At 41.4% G+C, this 17,767-nt stretch overlaps 1 protein-coding gene and 1 non-coding gene across 5 annotated transcripts in view; one reads left to right on the top strand and one right to left on the bottom strand.

Moving 5' to 3' along the window:
• LOC408741 (ras-related protein Rab-37) overlaps positions 1–17,767 on the top strand; it is a 236,822-nt gene that overhangs the window by 109,489 nt on the left and 109,566 nt on the right. Inside the window, exon 1 of one of the 4 annotated variants that reach the window (XM_392276.7) lies at positions 16,359–17,528. The exons of 2 other annotated variants lie outside the window; for them this stretch is intronic. The gene's annotated coding sequence lies outside the window, so the exon portion shown is untranslated. Of the gene's footprint in view, positions 1–16,358; positions 17,529–17,767 lie in introns of those variants that run through there. One more of the 4 variants, XM_006563986.3, reaches the window with a different exon arrangement.
• Positions 15,066–15,201, bottom strand: Mir3719 (microRNA 3719). Its single transcript, NR_039453.1, is given in 1 exon segment — positions 15,066–15,201. It is a non-coding gene; the product is annotated as a microRNA 3719 (primary transcript).

Raw genomic sequence — 17,767 nt, forward strand, 5'->3', positions numbered from 1 at the left:
CGGCTTTAACTGTACGCGTTCCGCGTATGGAACAGATTTATCGATCGGTCGAAAGCCTTTGAATGCCACGATGTTTCGCGATCGGCCCTGTAATTTCCTACTTGTTCCAAGGGTACGAAGGAAGCCAAATACAGTAATCGAATCGTAAATTCCGTGGAATTCACGCTCGTTCGACCACGCGAAACACTAACGCTTTTATCACGTAAAAAAGGAAAAACAGGAAGTTAAAATTTTAAATCTTCCTCTTCCTCCTCCATAAGATAAAAATTTATATGGATATTTTCAGGGCTGCTCTTCTTAGATCCTATTTTCAAATCGCAGAAATTCATTTTTCCTGGGATAGGATATATATATATACGTGTCTCAGGATAAGAAAGTTTCAACTTTCTCGTCTAAACGGCGTAAAAATATCCCAGTTTCCTTCGCGCGTGTCTATATTAGAAAGTTCCACTATTTTCTCCGATGAATCTGTCCCCTCCGTACCGAGGAACCGCCTCTTTCCACTCGTCCAACTTTCGAAATTCGAAATTTTCCAAAAACTTCCCCGTCAAATCTATTCATCGCTGCTTAATTCAAATCTCGTTACAGCTCGTCGAAATGTTCCGTAAGAAAGAAGAGAAAAAGGAAAGAAACGAAAGAATGAAAACGAAACGAACGAACGAACGGGAAAGTAAACGAAGAACGAAAGAACGAACGCCTGTTCCTGCACGTTGGCCACGTGCGTTCCCCATAAGGGATTGATTTATCGACCGGTCGGATCCCATAATTCTGTGATCGAGCGCATAATTTCGTGCGGCGAATAAACCTCGCGGGCTCGCGTTTCGCGGTCCACCGTCTAACGCGATTCAATGCTCATTGTATTCCGCGCGGGGGAGAAGAATGGAAATACGCGTGCTTTTTCTTTCTTTTCTTTTCTTTCTCGTTCCTCTTGTTGCTCGTTCGTTTAGAATCGTTTAACGACTTTAAATGATGTTATAATGGATCCCGACCGATGTTATCGGCCCTCTCTCTCAATGGAAAGGTAGAAACGTCCAGGTATTCCTGCGACAAATCAATGGCTTAATACAGGTATTATTCGTTGGTGATTCTCCATGAAGGGCGGGAAGGATTGAAACGATGATAATCCCAAGGTTTGATCTTTCCAAACTCATTATTCTTATTATTATTATTCGTACAATCTTCGTCAGTTTTTCCAATAAAGTATTCATTCTGTAAAAATACGTATATTATTTGTAATTGTATACAGGAAAGGAACATACGTAGTCGAAATGAAGTAAGCTCGTTTACGAAACCTTCGTCAATTCATTTTGTAAAAATACGTACATTATTTGTAATTGTATACATAAAGGAACATAGTCGAAATGAAGTAAGTTCGTTTACGAAATTCTTCAACCTTGAAAATTCGATTACTCGAAGGGGAAGAAGCAAACGTTTTAAGATGAAGTCGAACGAAATTTGAGCAACTGGATTCCGTGGAGAAACGGGGCAAGTTCAAAGTTCACCGCTCCAAGTTGGAAAATAAATTTTTCCAAGGTCCCAAGCTCTATATATCTGGCCGTCTCGTCTCTCGGCCGAGGTTGGTTGAATAATGAATTATCGAGGCGCATCGCATGCCACGTCGTCACGATGCCTCCTCCTCGGTGAAAATCGATTCATCGACTCGTCGTCCCGCCATTCAGAAGCTTATCCGACGTTGAATCGCGAGCGACGCTGTAACGGACGTCGAAAAAGTGCGGGTTACATCCTCGATAACGGGGCGACACACATTGAAAGAATATTTTTTTTTTCTTTTTTTCTTTTTTTTTTTTTCCCCGTCCTTTGTTCCTCGCTCTTTTTTTTTTCTTCTTTTTTTTTCGTTTTTCGATACATGTCGCAGGGTAGTAGTATTACCTGCGACAGGGTATTTTTTTTTTCAAACCTTCTGGTCTTTTGTTGCTATTTTTTTTTTCTTTTTTTGTTTTGAAAGTTTAATGGAAAATTCGTGGATAGAGTTCTAGAGCGAATGTTTAGGGGATGAAATTTCTTTGCGATATTCCGTTGTTGTCGAGGTGAAAATAAAATATCGGAAGATGTACGAATTTGTATATCTGGGGAGGAAAGAAAGGAAGATTACTTAAGATACGTTTTGTCGATTCTTTGAAATTCGAAATTTTATTGTTACCAAGATTGTAGAGATGAGTGTACGATTGTTGAGAACTTTTCCAAAAAAAGATGAAATTCTCCACAATATTCGATGGACACAATCATTTTCGATTTCGTCTTTTAACACTTATCTATCAGAAATCAATATCTGCATATCCATTTCGTTTTTGAATTTGTGAAAAAGATTCATAAATATCTGATTATTACCAATTTACCAAAATTGCTGAAAAACCAATCAAAAGTTTAATCGAGAAAATACCGATTTTTTTCTTTTCTAAGAAGAATCAGATCTAGAAATGATCGAGACTCTTAAAAATCTGTACAAACTTTTTTATCAAGAACCAATATCTGCATCCGAATTCGTTAAAAGATATACAAATACCGAATCATCACTAATTCGCTGAAAAATCAATCAAAAAATCTAAAAATGAAAAAGTACCGATTTCTTCTTTTCTAAGAAAAATCAGATCTAGAAACGGATCTATCGAGATGTCGACCTTTCCAATTCCAATAATCGCTGAAAAAATCAATCAAAAGATCTAAAAGAAAAAAAGTACCGATTTCTTCTTTTCTAAAGAGAATTAGATCTAGAAACGGATCGATCGAGATTTCGATTAAAAATCTGTACAACTTTTTTATCAAGAACCAATATCTGCATCTGAATTCGTTAAAAGATATACAAATACCGAATCATTACCAATTCCGGTAATCTCTGAAAAATCAATCAAAAGATAAAAGAATAAAGTACCGATTTCTTCTTTTCTAAGAACAATCAGATCTAGAAACAATCGAAACTCCTAAAAATCTGTAAGCCTTTTTATCAAAAACCAATATCTGCATCCGAATCTGCATCCCATTCGTTAAAAGATATACAAATACCGAATCATTACCAATTCCGATAATCGCTAAAAAATCAATCAAAAGATCTAAAAGAATAAAGTACCGATTTCTTCTTTTCTAAGAAGAATCAGATCTAGAAACGATCGAAACTCTTAAAAATCTGTACAAGCCTTTTTATCAAAAACTAATATCTGCATCCGAATCTGCATCCCATTCGTTAAAAGATATACAAATTCCGAATCATTACCAATTCCGATAATCACTGAAAAACCAATCAAAAGATCTAAAAGAATAAAGTACCGATTTCTTCTTTTCTAAGGAGAATCAGATCTAGAAACGGATCTATCGAGATATCGATAAAAAATACAAATCTCGGCCGCCCATTGGAACCGGTCAAAGAGAATCCAAGAAATCGCGCAATGTTTGGTTGATCCACTTCCGAAAGGCGACCGGCAGTCCGCGATTCAACATCAACATCAACGATCTCGAACAACGGGAGCGGAGGAGCGAGATTAAAATAGCGTTCACGGATAACGCGTGTCACGAGTTATTTTTAAACGCGACAGGCGCATTCTTTTCGCGGCTGGTCTATCAATAGCCGGCCCCCGGTAATATCTGCTACGCGCATAATAATGATATTTCAAGCCGTGACTTTGACTTTTAACTTCGCCTCGCAGAGAGACGAGCAACACCATTGCGTCACGCGACGCTTGAAAATACGTTATTCTCTCTCTCTCTCTCTCTCTCTCTCTCTCTCTCTTCGCGACAGGGCAGCGCCCGTATCTCCATATTTTATAAACGAGAGGAGGGGGATGTAAACACTCGCGCTTAATTTCGCTTAAATCGGATACAGATTCAGATTTGCAAACGTGAAATCAAATCTAGATGCAATGATTCAAAACGCTATAAGTGGAGAGAAAATTTAATCAGATATGAGTTAATGACAAAGTGGAGAGAGAGAGAGAGAGAGAGAGAGAGAGAGAGAGAGAGAGAGAGAGAGAGAGAGAGAGAGAGAGAGAGAGAGAGAGAGAGAGAGAGAGAGAATAACGTATTTTCAAGTGACAGATCGGAATATCAACTCTAATCCAAAACATTTCAAGATTTCTTGATTCACCGAGCTTCACTCGTTAATTTAACGATAAAAATTTATCCCTTTCTCGAGAAAAATCGAGATCTTTTCGTTCGAAAAGAAATATTTATCGTTCACTTCTACAATTTTGTGATTAATTAAAGCACACGTTGACAGATGAACTTCTATTCAATCAGAGAATTGTGAAGCAACTTGTTGTACACGTGATTTGTTCAATAAATACACAAATTACGCAACAACGCTCTTATTAAGATAACAATCATTCACGATACTTAATAAATTAACAACTCGAGTTGTAACGAAATTGAATCGTTGGAAATGAATTTCCGTCGTGCAGATGCGATCGATCGATACAACTCCGCCGTATTATTGCCAATTAATCGAGCTGAACGAAAGCCAAGTTCAATTAATTAACTCAAAAACGCGATGCCGTCTGTTTTCATTTTTCTCACAGATGGAGACGTGATTCTTCGTGCGTCTCCATTGTATCTTGGAATCTTACGGCAAATGTATACGGAGTCTAATATCAACAAGTGGAAGAAACAGAATCCACACTCTATTTCTTTCCTTTCTAATTTCATTCATTTCGTTCATATCTCTAGCCTTAAAAATCAATTAACCATATCGATTATCGAAAAGTTTTTAAAGCTGTCAAACGAAATTACACGAAAAATTACAAAATCAACAAAACTGTACAAATACATTATATATATATCTACGTAAAGTGACGTAATAATTTAGAAATAAATTTAGAGAGAAACGAAGTCGATTCGAATCCCTTCGTTTCCCAAACTCATCTTTCGAAAAAGGAAGAAAGAAGGGAAGAAAAAAACTGAAATCGTCACCGCGCAATCGTCGAAATCGAAGGGATGGAAAGAGAGATATCCTAATGAAGATCCGTGGGAAGCGGGCGCTTCCATCATTCCGCTCCGTGGCGGGATCCGTGGCGGCACGATTGAGATTTCTGCGAGCAGGTGGTCCCCGGTAATAAATCGTATTGTAAGCGATCCCCTCGACTAGCCACCTGCGAATCGATATCTCGGGCGGCCGGTCCAAGGCGGCTCGAATGCAAATTCGCGGCTATCACACGAATGGATAAAGCTCTCCTTTTTCCTTCTTCTTTCGCCTCCTTTCTCGTACGCAAACGGCGGCGGCGGCTCGCCGTTTCTCGCGCAGCTGGACCGATCGTTTACGCGCTACTTAAGGGATGCGTTACCGATTTTTTCTTTTTTTTCTACGAGGAATTGAGAAATTTTTCCGCGAAACAGGTGCGAGCGAACGTGAAGGATATAGATATGTACGATCGATGAGATAATCGATACAATTATGTATATAATATATTGCGAGTTATTATTATTAATAAGCACGGATATCGGTAACGTTCGTTCGAGTTTATTTAGATCGTCGTTTCGATTATCGGATAGTTTGTTTGCGTTCGAGTATTTTTACTCGATTACTTTGCCCCGAATTGAAATGAAATTTGAAACGCGAAACAGGTGCAAACGGTGGTGATAACGTGGTATAATTATGTATTGACGGAATAATGTGATGATACGATATTATTATAATAACGAAAGTGCGGATGTTTATGCATCTTGCCAGGTATTGGGAAATTTTTGCGCGGGGAAACAGGTGCGAGCGATGAAGAAGGTATCGACGACGGGTCAAGGATTAATATAACTGGGAGAGTTGTATCGATGATATATGTGTTATAAATTGGAGACGTTTCAAGCGAAAAAATGTTAAGGAAAAAGAAGAATTTTACGAAGGGATTTAATCTTTCCGATATTTCTCCGAGAATCGATACGTTATCATCGTATTGAGAATATTGAATGGAAAGTTATCTATCTCTATCTATTTTCGAGAATCGAATGTTCCGAAAATTAATTATTTAGAGGGCCAAATAAATCAGCGTATTTCGTGCGCAGAAGACTCGCGTAATCACGTCACGATCAATTTCCTATTAACTCGATCAACATCGCTACAGTCGTACAACTCGATCAACATCGTACAGTCAATAACCTTAGGTAATCTATTATTAAATGATAGTTTCAATGGAAAAGCGATTGAATGTATTCATATATACGAAATGTTTCATTCTATAACATTTTTTTTTTAAGTGAATGGAATATTCTTCGACATATTGACCAAATATATATCTGGTAAAAAAATCGTAACGATCTTTTCCTTTTCCATTGAATTTTTTTTTTCTTACATTATTTGAGAAAACGATCTTCTCCTTTTCCATTGAACTTTTTTTTTTCTTATATTATTTGAGAATGATCCTCTTCCTTTCCATCGAATTTATTTAATATAATTTTATTAATTCGAAATTCGTGGCCAAAAACATTTTCAATCACAAAGAATTCCAATTTGATATTGTTTCTTAAATTATTTGAAAACGATCCTCTTCCTCTTCCATCGAATTTTTTAAATAATTTTATTAATTCGAAATTCGTGATCAAAAACATTTTCAATCACAAAGAATTCCAATCCAATATTATTTCTTAAATTATTTGAGAACGATCCTCTTCCTTTCCATCGAATTTATTTAATATTTAATAATATTCCAATCTAATATTATTTCTTAAATTATTTGAGAACGATCCTCTTCCTTTCCATCGAATATATTTCATATAATTTTATTAATTTCTTCAATTCGTGGCCAAAAACATTTTCAATCACAAAGAATTCCAATCTAATATTATTTCTTAAATTATTTGAGAATGATCCTCTTCCTTTCCATCAAATTTATTTAATATTTAATAATATTTCAATCTAATATTATTTCTTAAATTATTTGAGAACGATCCTCTTCCTTTCCATCGAATTTTTTAAATAATTTTATTAATTCGAAATTCGTGGCCAAATCACAAAGAATTCCAATCCAATATTATTTCTTAAATTATTTGAGAACGATCTCTTCCTTTCCATCAAATTTATTTCATATAATTTTATTAATTTCTTAAATTCGTGGCCAAAAACATTTTCAATCACAAAGAATTCCAATCCAATATTATTTCTTAAATTATTTGAGAACGATCCTCTTCCTTTCCATCGAATATATTTCACATAATTTTATTAATTTCTTAAATTCGTGGCCAAAAACATTTCCAATCACAAACAACAATATTGTAATAACATTATTCCTTGAATTATTTATCCTCATTTAATCGAAAATCCCACACCCCTTTCCTCTCTCTCTGTATTATATAAACAATTTCTTTTCTCTCTCTCTAATCGTAAAGATCGCAAGATATCAAGAGAGAGGTACACTCGCTAATTCAATATTCAAACAAACGTGGGTAAGTGCGCGTGTGATACCTCCGCTCCGGTCGAGAAGGGTCGAGATGAATGAGACGGTCGGACGGTGTCGAGAAAGGAAAGGGAGGAAGGGAGAAAGAAAAGTGGATCCCCCTCGGTGGCAGCCGGTCCAGCGAGTTTTTGGCCGTCTGGCGCTAACTGTTGGCCCCCGTATCCACCTTCGCAGGTACCCGAGGACGGTCCCGTCCCACACGCGGTCCCACTCCAACCAACTCCGGGTCCTACCCGACACACTTCCGAACCCTTCCTCCCGTACTGGCCGCCCACAACTCGCTGCAACCACGTCCCTCAAACGTGATTTATGGGGGGACACGGGGACAGGACGAGGGGGAGAGAAAGGTTGGCGGTGGAAAAAGGCCGAGGTGGAAAAGGGGTGGTGGAAGGAACCGTGCTCTCTCGTTCGCTCCTTGCGTTGCACCCCTCTGCCTGTCGTGCCACGTGCCGCTCGGTCAGGTGAATGGAGGGAAATCCGTCGTTGTTTGGCTAATTAAACTTGCAGCTCGAGTTTCGTGAATGATCGGTTCGACGACGGTATTCTGGTATCTGTTTAATTTGAACGGCGCAGGTGGAAATTAATTATTTTTTTTTTTAAGAAGACGTAACGAGCGAGTTGGGAGATTGAAAATATAAAGGAAAATGTTGTAATTAGTTTGAACGTGTTTGATATTGGTGACAGGTGGTAGTGATTGGTATGGAAAATAGATTGACAATCGTCTTTAATAACGAGGGGGAACTCGTCTTGGACGATCGAATTTACTAAATTGGCAGATGGACTGAGAATCTTCTATTTCTTTTTTTAAATACGTTCTTTGGAATTAATAATATATATCGAATCCGTCGAACGAAAAATCTTCCTGCTTCGTCATCTTTCATCTTTCATCAATCGTCGCCTTCGGTTCCTTCAGTCTCCTCCTCGATGGAGCGAGGAGGTGGAACGGCAGGAGGTAGAACGAAGGAGGTGGTTCGTTCGAGTGAGTAAATGGCACGTCAACGTGGACTGCGGGCAATATCGGCGGCGAACGTCAGAAGGCCGGCCAACTTTTTTTCCTAGCCAACACACAGACAAATCGATATCTAGCCGCGCTGTAGTTTCGCGTTTTCCTGCTGCACCACCAGGGTCGACCGCAGGGTCACTGACACATCGTCCTATCGTCCACGATGAAACCGGCCCCCGTTCCCCACCATTTTCCACGATACTTCCCTCCGATTCATCTTATTATTTCTCATCTTGCTTGAGCCAACACCCTTTCATTTTTCGTCTTGGATCTTCCATTTTCGATTTCGATCGCTTTTCAAGGATCCTTAACCCTTTCGTTTCTATAATGGACAGAAGGATATCGAGTTTAAGAATTATTCGTAACAATATCGAAAATAAGAAAAGAAAATAAGTGGGATAGGTTTCGAAAAATTTTGGATTGGAAAAGTTTCCAATAAAAAAAAAATTCTCTCGATCAAGGAAAGAGGTTTTAAAATATTCTTCAAACTTTCTTCAACGCGAATTCGAACCTCGATATAAAAATCGAGGATAATAATCTTTTAGAATCGTATTTTTTTTCGATAAAACACCAAGTTCAACGATAAGAACGGGGAGATAAAGTAAAATTTAGTGGGGAGACGAAAGACGGATCCGTTTAAGGGCGATAGTAAAAAAGTTCGTGGCCCCATTAAACCTAGGATCAATCCGGACCAGCCATTCAATCGAATCGTGTACAAGGAAAGCAAGGGAAACTGGGTCAGCGCAATTTCATAAAACCTCTTCCTGAAACAGCAAACAACGCGATGTACTCGCTTTTATAACGTTGCATCGACCCACATTCCACCGGCCGCGCGTTTAATGCAGTTTTGGACGAGCGAGCGGAACGTGTAAACTCGTGTCCATCGATACGCTCTTTGATTAGTGTTTGTTTGTGTGTGTGTGTGTGTGTGTGGATCCATGGGTATTTAAAATGCGCTTTTGAAATTTATCGCTCTACAGTGCGAACAACGAAATTTGATTATTAGAAGAATTTTTAATATTTTTTTTTTTTCCCCCTCTCCTTTTTTCTTTGTCGGACGAATAAATTGTATCGTGCCAAATTTGTTGTCCAATAATTGTTTTTTTCTTTTTTTTTTGAGAAGAGATCAATGCGGATTAATAGAGAAAAGGGTAGTAATTTATTTTTTTATTGGAAAGGTAAATTGCGTTGATAAATTTTCGTGCAAGAGCGAATTTCAATCAATCTTTTTTTTTTTTTTTCGTCGATTATCCTTAAATTTATTACGTATTTCGAGAGCGATAAATTAGAATTTAAAAAAAATAAAATCGTTCGGCGTATGCATAGTACCATACTATCGTTTACACCCTATTAGATCGACTTATTATTAACTATTTATTCAGTGATTAGCCTCTTTGCGTTTCTTCAAGTTGTTTTACCTATTAAAGTTAAATTTCCATCTCTCGAGTTTCTATTTAATTGGCTATCAAAGTTAAACAAAAAGGCTGAAGGCAGATGTTTGGTGAAAAATTAACGGTCTGCCTTTGCAGTTTGTTTTATGACTACACGCTTTAAAGTTAAACATTTGCTTTCAAAACAGTGTGATTGACACCTGAACAATATCGCTAAAATATCGCAGATAGATAGAATCTACTCGAATCTAATTATCGTCGAGTTTATTTGCCGAAAAATCTTCTTCGTTCTTTCGTAAAAAACGTATACGATACAAGTGTCGATCAATGAACAATTACACATAGATCCGTCAAAATCGTAAAATCAACAAGAATTTCATCGATTTCTCAGTTTTCAAGATTCCTCTCGTAAAATCGGCACCGAATACCGAAGACAAAATATTACAACGTCCCCCACCGAAACGAGCACATTCCTAAAAGAACTCCTCCCTCATCCTCGCCAAGTACTTAGCACACACACCGCGATACACACACACACACGCGCGCGCGCAGCGTATTCATAAACCCAACACGACCCAACACTTCGATCCAGACTCGCCAACGGCCACCTCCTCTCTTCCAAAGAAGAGAAAGGGCGACCGTATTCTCCTAATAGCGGGCAGCGTTGCGTCAAAAAGAGCCATCAAACAGCCACTGCTGCGCTCGTTGCTCGCCAACCGTGCGTACTACTTCCTGCCTTTCCTGCCGCCTTGCTAGAACCGCGACCCTCTCCTCGTTTCTTCCACGCACGGCAGAGAGAGCGTGACACTCTCCTCGTCGCGGCAGCACCGGTTTGCTTCCACCATCCATCACCCTTCCCTCGTCCACGCGCTCTCCGTCCGGCTACCCCTTCGTCCGCGGCCAACTCGCGGCTAGGAGAACGAGGAGAGATCGTCCCCTCTCGCTCTCACCTCCACCGACACCTCTTCTTCCTGCACATATCTTCGTTCCATGCTCCTCGCCCTCCTCTTTCGCCGCTCGGATTCTCTCCCGGCTCGAGGCTCGGCCGCGTCGTCGCTCCTGTTCCTTCCCTCTTCTTTCGCGTGTTTTCGCGCACATGGAGGGGGATTACCTCCTCGGGTGACGTGTTATCCTGATACCATGGGCAGCCGGACGCAGACGTGCAAGATGGCACGCCCAACTGTCGCCACGCAGACGCCGTCGTCGCTCGCTGCCGCCGTGGAAACAGGATTACATGCACGGTTTGATGTGTCGTCACGGTGATCGCGGTGCTGCGGTTACCGGGTTCACGCTGGTGACTCGACAACGTACACGAGGTACTAGAAAGATTTGCGAGTGTGTGGTGATAGCGTGACTTTCTTATTTCCTCGTTTGCTCGTTTTCGTGGCTCGATTTTCGATTAATGGATTGAAATTTGCGTGGATCGATGGATTTGCCAAGAATATCGTGCAACACGGCGTGAGTTTTGTTTTCTCTCGCGGACGAGTTGCGTAGATTGTGTGCGTTACGAGCGTTAAAAAGTGTACGTTTGGTTTTTTGGCTTTGTTCGTGGACCATTTTCGATTAGTAGATTGAAATTTCGATGGATTTGCCAAGAATATGTGATTTCGGTTCTCTCTCGTGGACGAATTGCGTAGATTGTGCGTATCGTTGTGTAAAGTGCACGTGTACTAAGAATATCGTATATTTTTGAACGTGGAGTGATTTTTTGGCTTTGTTCGTTTTCGTGCACGATTTTGGATTCACAGATTGAAACGCGTGGGAATCGATGAGTGCTCTTAGCGTTTCTTTCGATAAAAATATCGTACGATCTTTGAATACGGCGTGATTTTCGGTTTTCTTTCGCGAACGAATTGCGCAGCAATTTGTATATCGTGTTACGAGCTCCACGTTTACCAAGCATGTGAGCTTCGCGAGTGTGGCGTGATTATTTGACTTTGTTTGTTTTCGTCGACGATTCGGTGAATCATACGTTCGTTGAGGATATTGTTTACTATTAAGCGCGTTGTAATTCTCTCCTTCTGTTATGTTCCTCGTACATTTAAATAGAAAACATTTCGATTGTATATTAATTTCCCGTGAATATGTATAAATGTAATAAATAAATAGCAAATAATCACTCTTTTCAATACGAATAATTTCGTATTCGCGGAGTGCAATAAAATTTCACCGATTAATAAATTAATAATCGATGTTCGTCACGAGTTTGGTCGCATATGTGGCAACGAACATATACAAATATAAATTTTGCTGATATGGAGATTGGCATTAATTGAATTTAATAGATAAATTATATATGTTTTACAATTCCTTTCCTTCATTATTTTCATATTCATTTCTTTCATTATTTTCATATTCCTTTCCTTCATTATTTTCATATTCCTTTCTTTCAATTCGATAGAATCGTTAAATCCAAATTTTGCGTTTACAAAAATTTATACATTCCATAATTTCCATTTTTTCTTCACGAGTTAACGATCGAACTTGTTCCTTCTTTCGCAAGATGAATGGAATTGCCGATAACACGCGAATTATCAAGCCGCATTGGTTAAAAATACCCGATATAGAACGATATATATATATATAGTATATACCGTGAATATCGGTTGCTGATGATAATGACGACGCTGGCCTGATATCGCTGATTGTTTCGTTGCAGCTGAATTGCTTCGTGATTACGCGAATGGATTAACGCAATTGCAAAGCTGATTTGGCCGCGATTCATCCTCTGCCCCTCGCGAATTCGTCTCCATTCGTTTCTCGATATCTTTTTAATTGAGGGGATACGCAAATTAAAGATTGAGGGTTTAAAACGATATTTTTCTAGACACGAGGCGAAATTTAATAAAATGTTTGAAAATCTTAATAACTAATCTTGGATATCTTTTTTCTTTTTTCAGAATTTTTTGAAGCTCCAGAAGAAATGAAAATTTAATTTAGTCGCGTAAAATTATCGATGTTTAATCGTACAAATTTGTTACTTGCTGCGCGTAATTTTCCTGGAACGAAGCGTCGACGAAGACCAATGGTTGGAATTTCGCGTGTTCGAGGAAATTTCACGGCGAAGAATGTTAAGAGGGATTGTCGAAAAGTTGCTCACAGGTGGAGTAATAGCGTAGCGATCAGCAGAGATAATTCGACATGTTGATGATGAAAGGTGGACGCTGCCGATGGTGCGTCCGGTGAAAGGTAAATTGAGGAAGTGTCGACGAGGTGCGTGCTTCGAAGAAACGAATTTCCTCGAACAGGATGGCGAAGTTGTTTGAATTTTTGCCAGTTCTGGGAACGGTGTTTCGAAGACGAAGTCTGGAAAGACGATTGCAAGGCTCAAACAGTTGAGAATTTGTTAATAAAGTCAAGGAGAGATCAATTGAAGAGCAGAGGGAAATAATTGTACGAAAAAGATTAAGATATAAGATATTTTATCCACAAAACGAATAACATTCACTCCAAATTTTACGTATTAATACATTTCAAGCTTCTGAATAACCACTTACTCGACTCGTAACCACGAATCAACATCAACAATTTCACAACCAACAATTAATCCAGAAGCACATCATCATCAACCCAAAAACTGTTTCCCAAAAAGAACCTCGCCAACCTCATCACCCTCTCCACACACACACACACACACACACACCCCATCTCTCCAATTCTCTCTTCCACCACACGAGAACAATCGATGAACCTCCCCCCCGAAAAAAACCGTCATCTCCACCCTTTCCAGCCCCCTTCACCGACCCTCCACGAACAATCCTCGTCTCCCTATCTCGCGACAAAGAGGGCGTGCGTGTGCGTGTGTGCGTGCGAGTGATTAATCATCGAGGTTGGAAACGGGAGGGCCGGGCGAAAATGGCGGTCGACGTCGCGTCGAATTGCAGAAACTGCGAGACTCGCTGCATCCCCGATTGGCCGATTCGCCCTTGGCCCTCGCAGGGGTCGAGCGCGTCGTCCGCTTCCTTCCTTCCTTCCTTCCTTCCTCCAAGAGGCGTCGCCATCTTGCGGCGAGCTTTCGAAACTTCGAAGCTTTCCTTCGCCCTCCTCCCCTCCCTCGCCGACCGCGCGTGCGCGCAGCTGCCGCGCGATCGCTCGAATCGAGCAACCCCAACCGTCCCAACCCCGTTTTCTCACCGTTCCTTCCACGGGCTTCGTGCAGGGGGGGTTGGTAATTCGGGCGAAGGGTGGAGATGCGATTTTATCGGCGGCCGGCTCCGCGCGTCGCGCTTTCGGGAAATCTCGCGACGGGACGCGAGGTCTCTGGCCTCTCCTCCCCCGTTCGTGGAAAAGGGACGGTTTGGGTTTCGGAAGGAGGGGGGCATCCATCGAGTATTGGCGACCAGTGTGAAAAGAAATTCGTCCGGGGGAGGGGAGAGGAGGAATTATTGGAATTGTTCGAGGGGGTGTTTCGCGATGGCGAAATTGATTACACAAATTTTGTTTATTAAAAAATTCAGGCGCTAATTTAACAAAGATAGGAAAATTTCTAGCTTATGTTATACTTTTATACGTCCCTGTATCATCGATCTCTCCAATCAATTTTCTTAATCAAAAAAACGACGTTAAGCGATACTTTTTCGTCTTTACATTCTTTGATTGGAGGAATTTGAGGATTTCTTACAAATTTACAAATTTTGTTTATTAAAAAATTCAAGCGCTAATTTAACAAAGATAGGAAAATTTTTCCTAGTTATACTTTTATACGTCCCTGTATCATCGATCTCTCCAATTGACGATCAATTTTCTTAATCAAAAAAACGACGTTAAGCGATACTTTCTCGTCTTTACATTCTTTGATTGGAGGAATTTGAGGATTCCTTACAAATTTACAAATTTTGTTTATTAAAAAATTCAGGCGCTAATTTAACAAAGATAGGAAAATTTCTCCCGGCTTATGTTATACTTTTATACGTCTTTGTATCATCGATCTCTCCAATTGACGATCAATTTTCTTAATCAAAAAAACGACGTTAAGCGATACTTTCTCGTCTTCGCATTCTTCGCTTGTATTAACTTACGATATTAAAGCGTTCTCCGTGATCGAGAAACGAGACTCCTCTTCCTCCTCTTGGAAATATCCAATCCGTCGGTTCCAGCGATTCGATTCCACGCGTAAAAAAGTTGCACAATCGGCGAGAAGGATCTTGAGCACGATCCGGTGGGCGCGCATCCGTCGTCGTCCCGGTGTTCTCCCCCCCCGATTTCCGTTTTCCGTGCAGAGACTTCTCGGAGTATTCGATCGCGATTCCCACAGAGGCCCATGCATCGATCGCAAACGTGGAATACGGACTTTTGGGGGTGGGTGCGTTTCACACACTGGGTGGTCGAAAAGTCACGCAATCCGTATCCCGATCGCCGTTTCAATACAGTTTGCGCGACATTTCGGTCACCCGGTATAGTGGACCGCGCCGATTCCATTTACTCTCGTCGATCTTAATCACGGGTCTTCCGACGACGATCGAGCGCAGCGAGGTTATTGCCACCGCTTCCGGTCCTCGTTGAAGGCCACGGTTAGTGCGGTTTCTTGAGAAGTTTGTCTCTTGACTCGTTGCGGAGATTTTTTCTTTTTTTTCTTCTTCTTCTTCTTCTTCTTTTCCTCTTCTTATCGAACCAATTTTAATCTTCGACGAACCTTTGTACGTTTATTCGCAAAATTTTAACTTTTTGTTTCATTTCACGATTCTGTCTATGTTTCGATGACTTGGTGGAATAGAAAGAATTTTTGAAGAGGATATTAAAAAAAAAAGAAAAATTTAGGATATTCTATTAGGAGAGAATTAAATTTTATATTCGGAATATAAACGGAATAATAATTTGGAAAATTTCGCTGCTTACGATCCGAGAGACAATGAGAAAATTATTCTGATCGACTTTTCTGATGAAGATTTCTGATTTTGACTTGGGAAAGTCAGAGAAGCCGAAACGCAAGCACGGTGATATTTCCTGAATCAGAATTGCGAGTTTGGTCGATCGTTAGCACGAGCTTTCATTCATAAAATTCTCGAACATTCTGCGCAAGTTCGACCGACATACAGCGGACTCTCTTTCAACGAGGGTGGATTGTCCGCGTTGCATATTTAGCCTCTTTCCCTTTCACCGGATCATTTCCCGTGCTTTATGAGGCAGGCAACCGGGGCTTGAACAATACACGTGTAATCCTTTTCACCGAAAAATTATCCACTCGTGGCTACGCCTCTTGCATCCCATTTTTCAACGATTTTTAAACAACCTAGACTCGCTTACAAAAATATCGATTTAAATTATAACCAATCTTTGTAATCGGTGTTGTAAAACTTTATAACATTAAAAAATATGTATATATATATTTATAATATCGTATCGAATAAATTTCCTGCGCCGACTTATCGTTTATTTCGGTTGTCAGGAATTCTAAACGGCGAGGCAACGTTTAATCGATTGTCCCGGCGGAACGTTTCGTCGATGTTGTGCAAAGACGTGATACAACAATGAAATCCGTATTTCGCGCAACACTGTTATCCATTCTCATTCCACACTCGTACACTTTTATCCACTTGGATTAGAAAAAAATTGGTCCGATACAATCTTTCTCCACAACCGAGAATCCTTCCATTCTCACCCCGTTCCACAGCTTGGCAAAAACAAGCTTTCGATTCACTCGCGCCATTGCAAACCGCCAAACACGGGACGCATAACCCACGAAACCGCGTTGAATCTCTGAACAAGGAGACAAGTCGAATCGATATACAGAGAGAGAGAGAAAGAGAGAGAAACACGCCACTGGAATCCTCGAAAACAATCGAAAGCCGAAACATGGTCCCTGAAAGACTATCTCTCGAATCTAAACGCGCACACACATACACACATGTACACACACACACACACACGAAACGAAAATTCGAAACGAAAACGAAAGCGGAACAACCCCTTCCACGAATTGCACCTCGTCGAGCGCGAGCCTCTCCTCGTCCAACCCCCATAGAGCGCGGCACATATTCCCAAACACCCGATCCATTATCCCTCCTCCCTCCTCCTCCCTCGAGCTGCCGCTTGCCAAGGTTGCCGGGGGAGAGGAGAGGATGAAGAGAGACGAAGAGAGAAAGACGAGCGACGAGACGCGGGGGTGCCGTGGCGTGCGTGCACGCAAAACCTGTCTCGTTTGCACGGGCGAGCTGTGCTCGACCGATGCTGGCCCACCACGTGCGCGCACGCGTCCCGCTGACGCAACACGTAAGCTGACGTAACACGGCGAGAGAGCCGAGGCGAGGACGACGTTTTATCGAGTGGAGGTTAGCTCGCCGGTTGCGCTTGCGTGCGTCCTCCTTTCCTTCCCTTCCCTTTCTTCCTTTCTTCCTTTCCTTCCTTCCTTCCTTCCTTCGTCTCCTTTTTCCAAAGCGGAACCGTTGTTGCGCCGCACAGCACAGTGTTTCCTCTCTCTCGTTTATCCCTGTTCCCGCATTTTCCGATTTTTCGAGGGAGGGAGAGGGAGAGGGAGGTTGGCACGTCGCGAGGCAGGGAAACGGTGTCAGTCGGTGGATACGCGTCACGTGACCGCGGCCGAGACCGCGACCTATCGCAAGCGGTGGTGCAGAGAGGCGTCGGAGGCTGGACGCTGGAGTCGCGACGACTACGACTACGACGGCGACGAGGACGAGGACGAGGACGGCGACGACGACGGCGGCGCCTGGGATTTTCGTGGGTGGAGCGTGGTGATCGATAGCGGGCCGGTGAGAGAGCTCTCGGCCGACTAAGGGGGTCGTCGCCAAGGTGAGACACGGCAGATGCTTTCGCACGCACCATGGATGAACCACCTGCAATATCCGACACCCACCCGCGCACCGGCCTCAGCGCATGGGGTTTTCGGGGATGGATGATAAAGGGGGATGATGCGCGTTGCTACGGGGTTGCAACGTGCTTATCCGAGTCGTCGTCGTCGTGGTGGTGGTGGTGGTTGTTGTGGTTGTGGTGGGGGGTGATTTTTGGGAATCGCGGTGAAATTGAAATTA

The sequence above is a fragment of the Apis mellifera genome, linkage group LG3 (assembly GCF_003254395.2).
Source record: "Apis mellifera strain DH4 linkage group LG3, Amel_HAv3.1, whole genome shotgun sequence".
Lineage (NCBI taxonomy): Eukaryota > Metazoa > Arthropoda > Insecta > Hymenoptera > Apidae > Apis > Apis mellifera.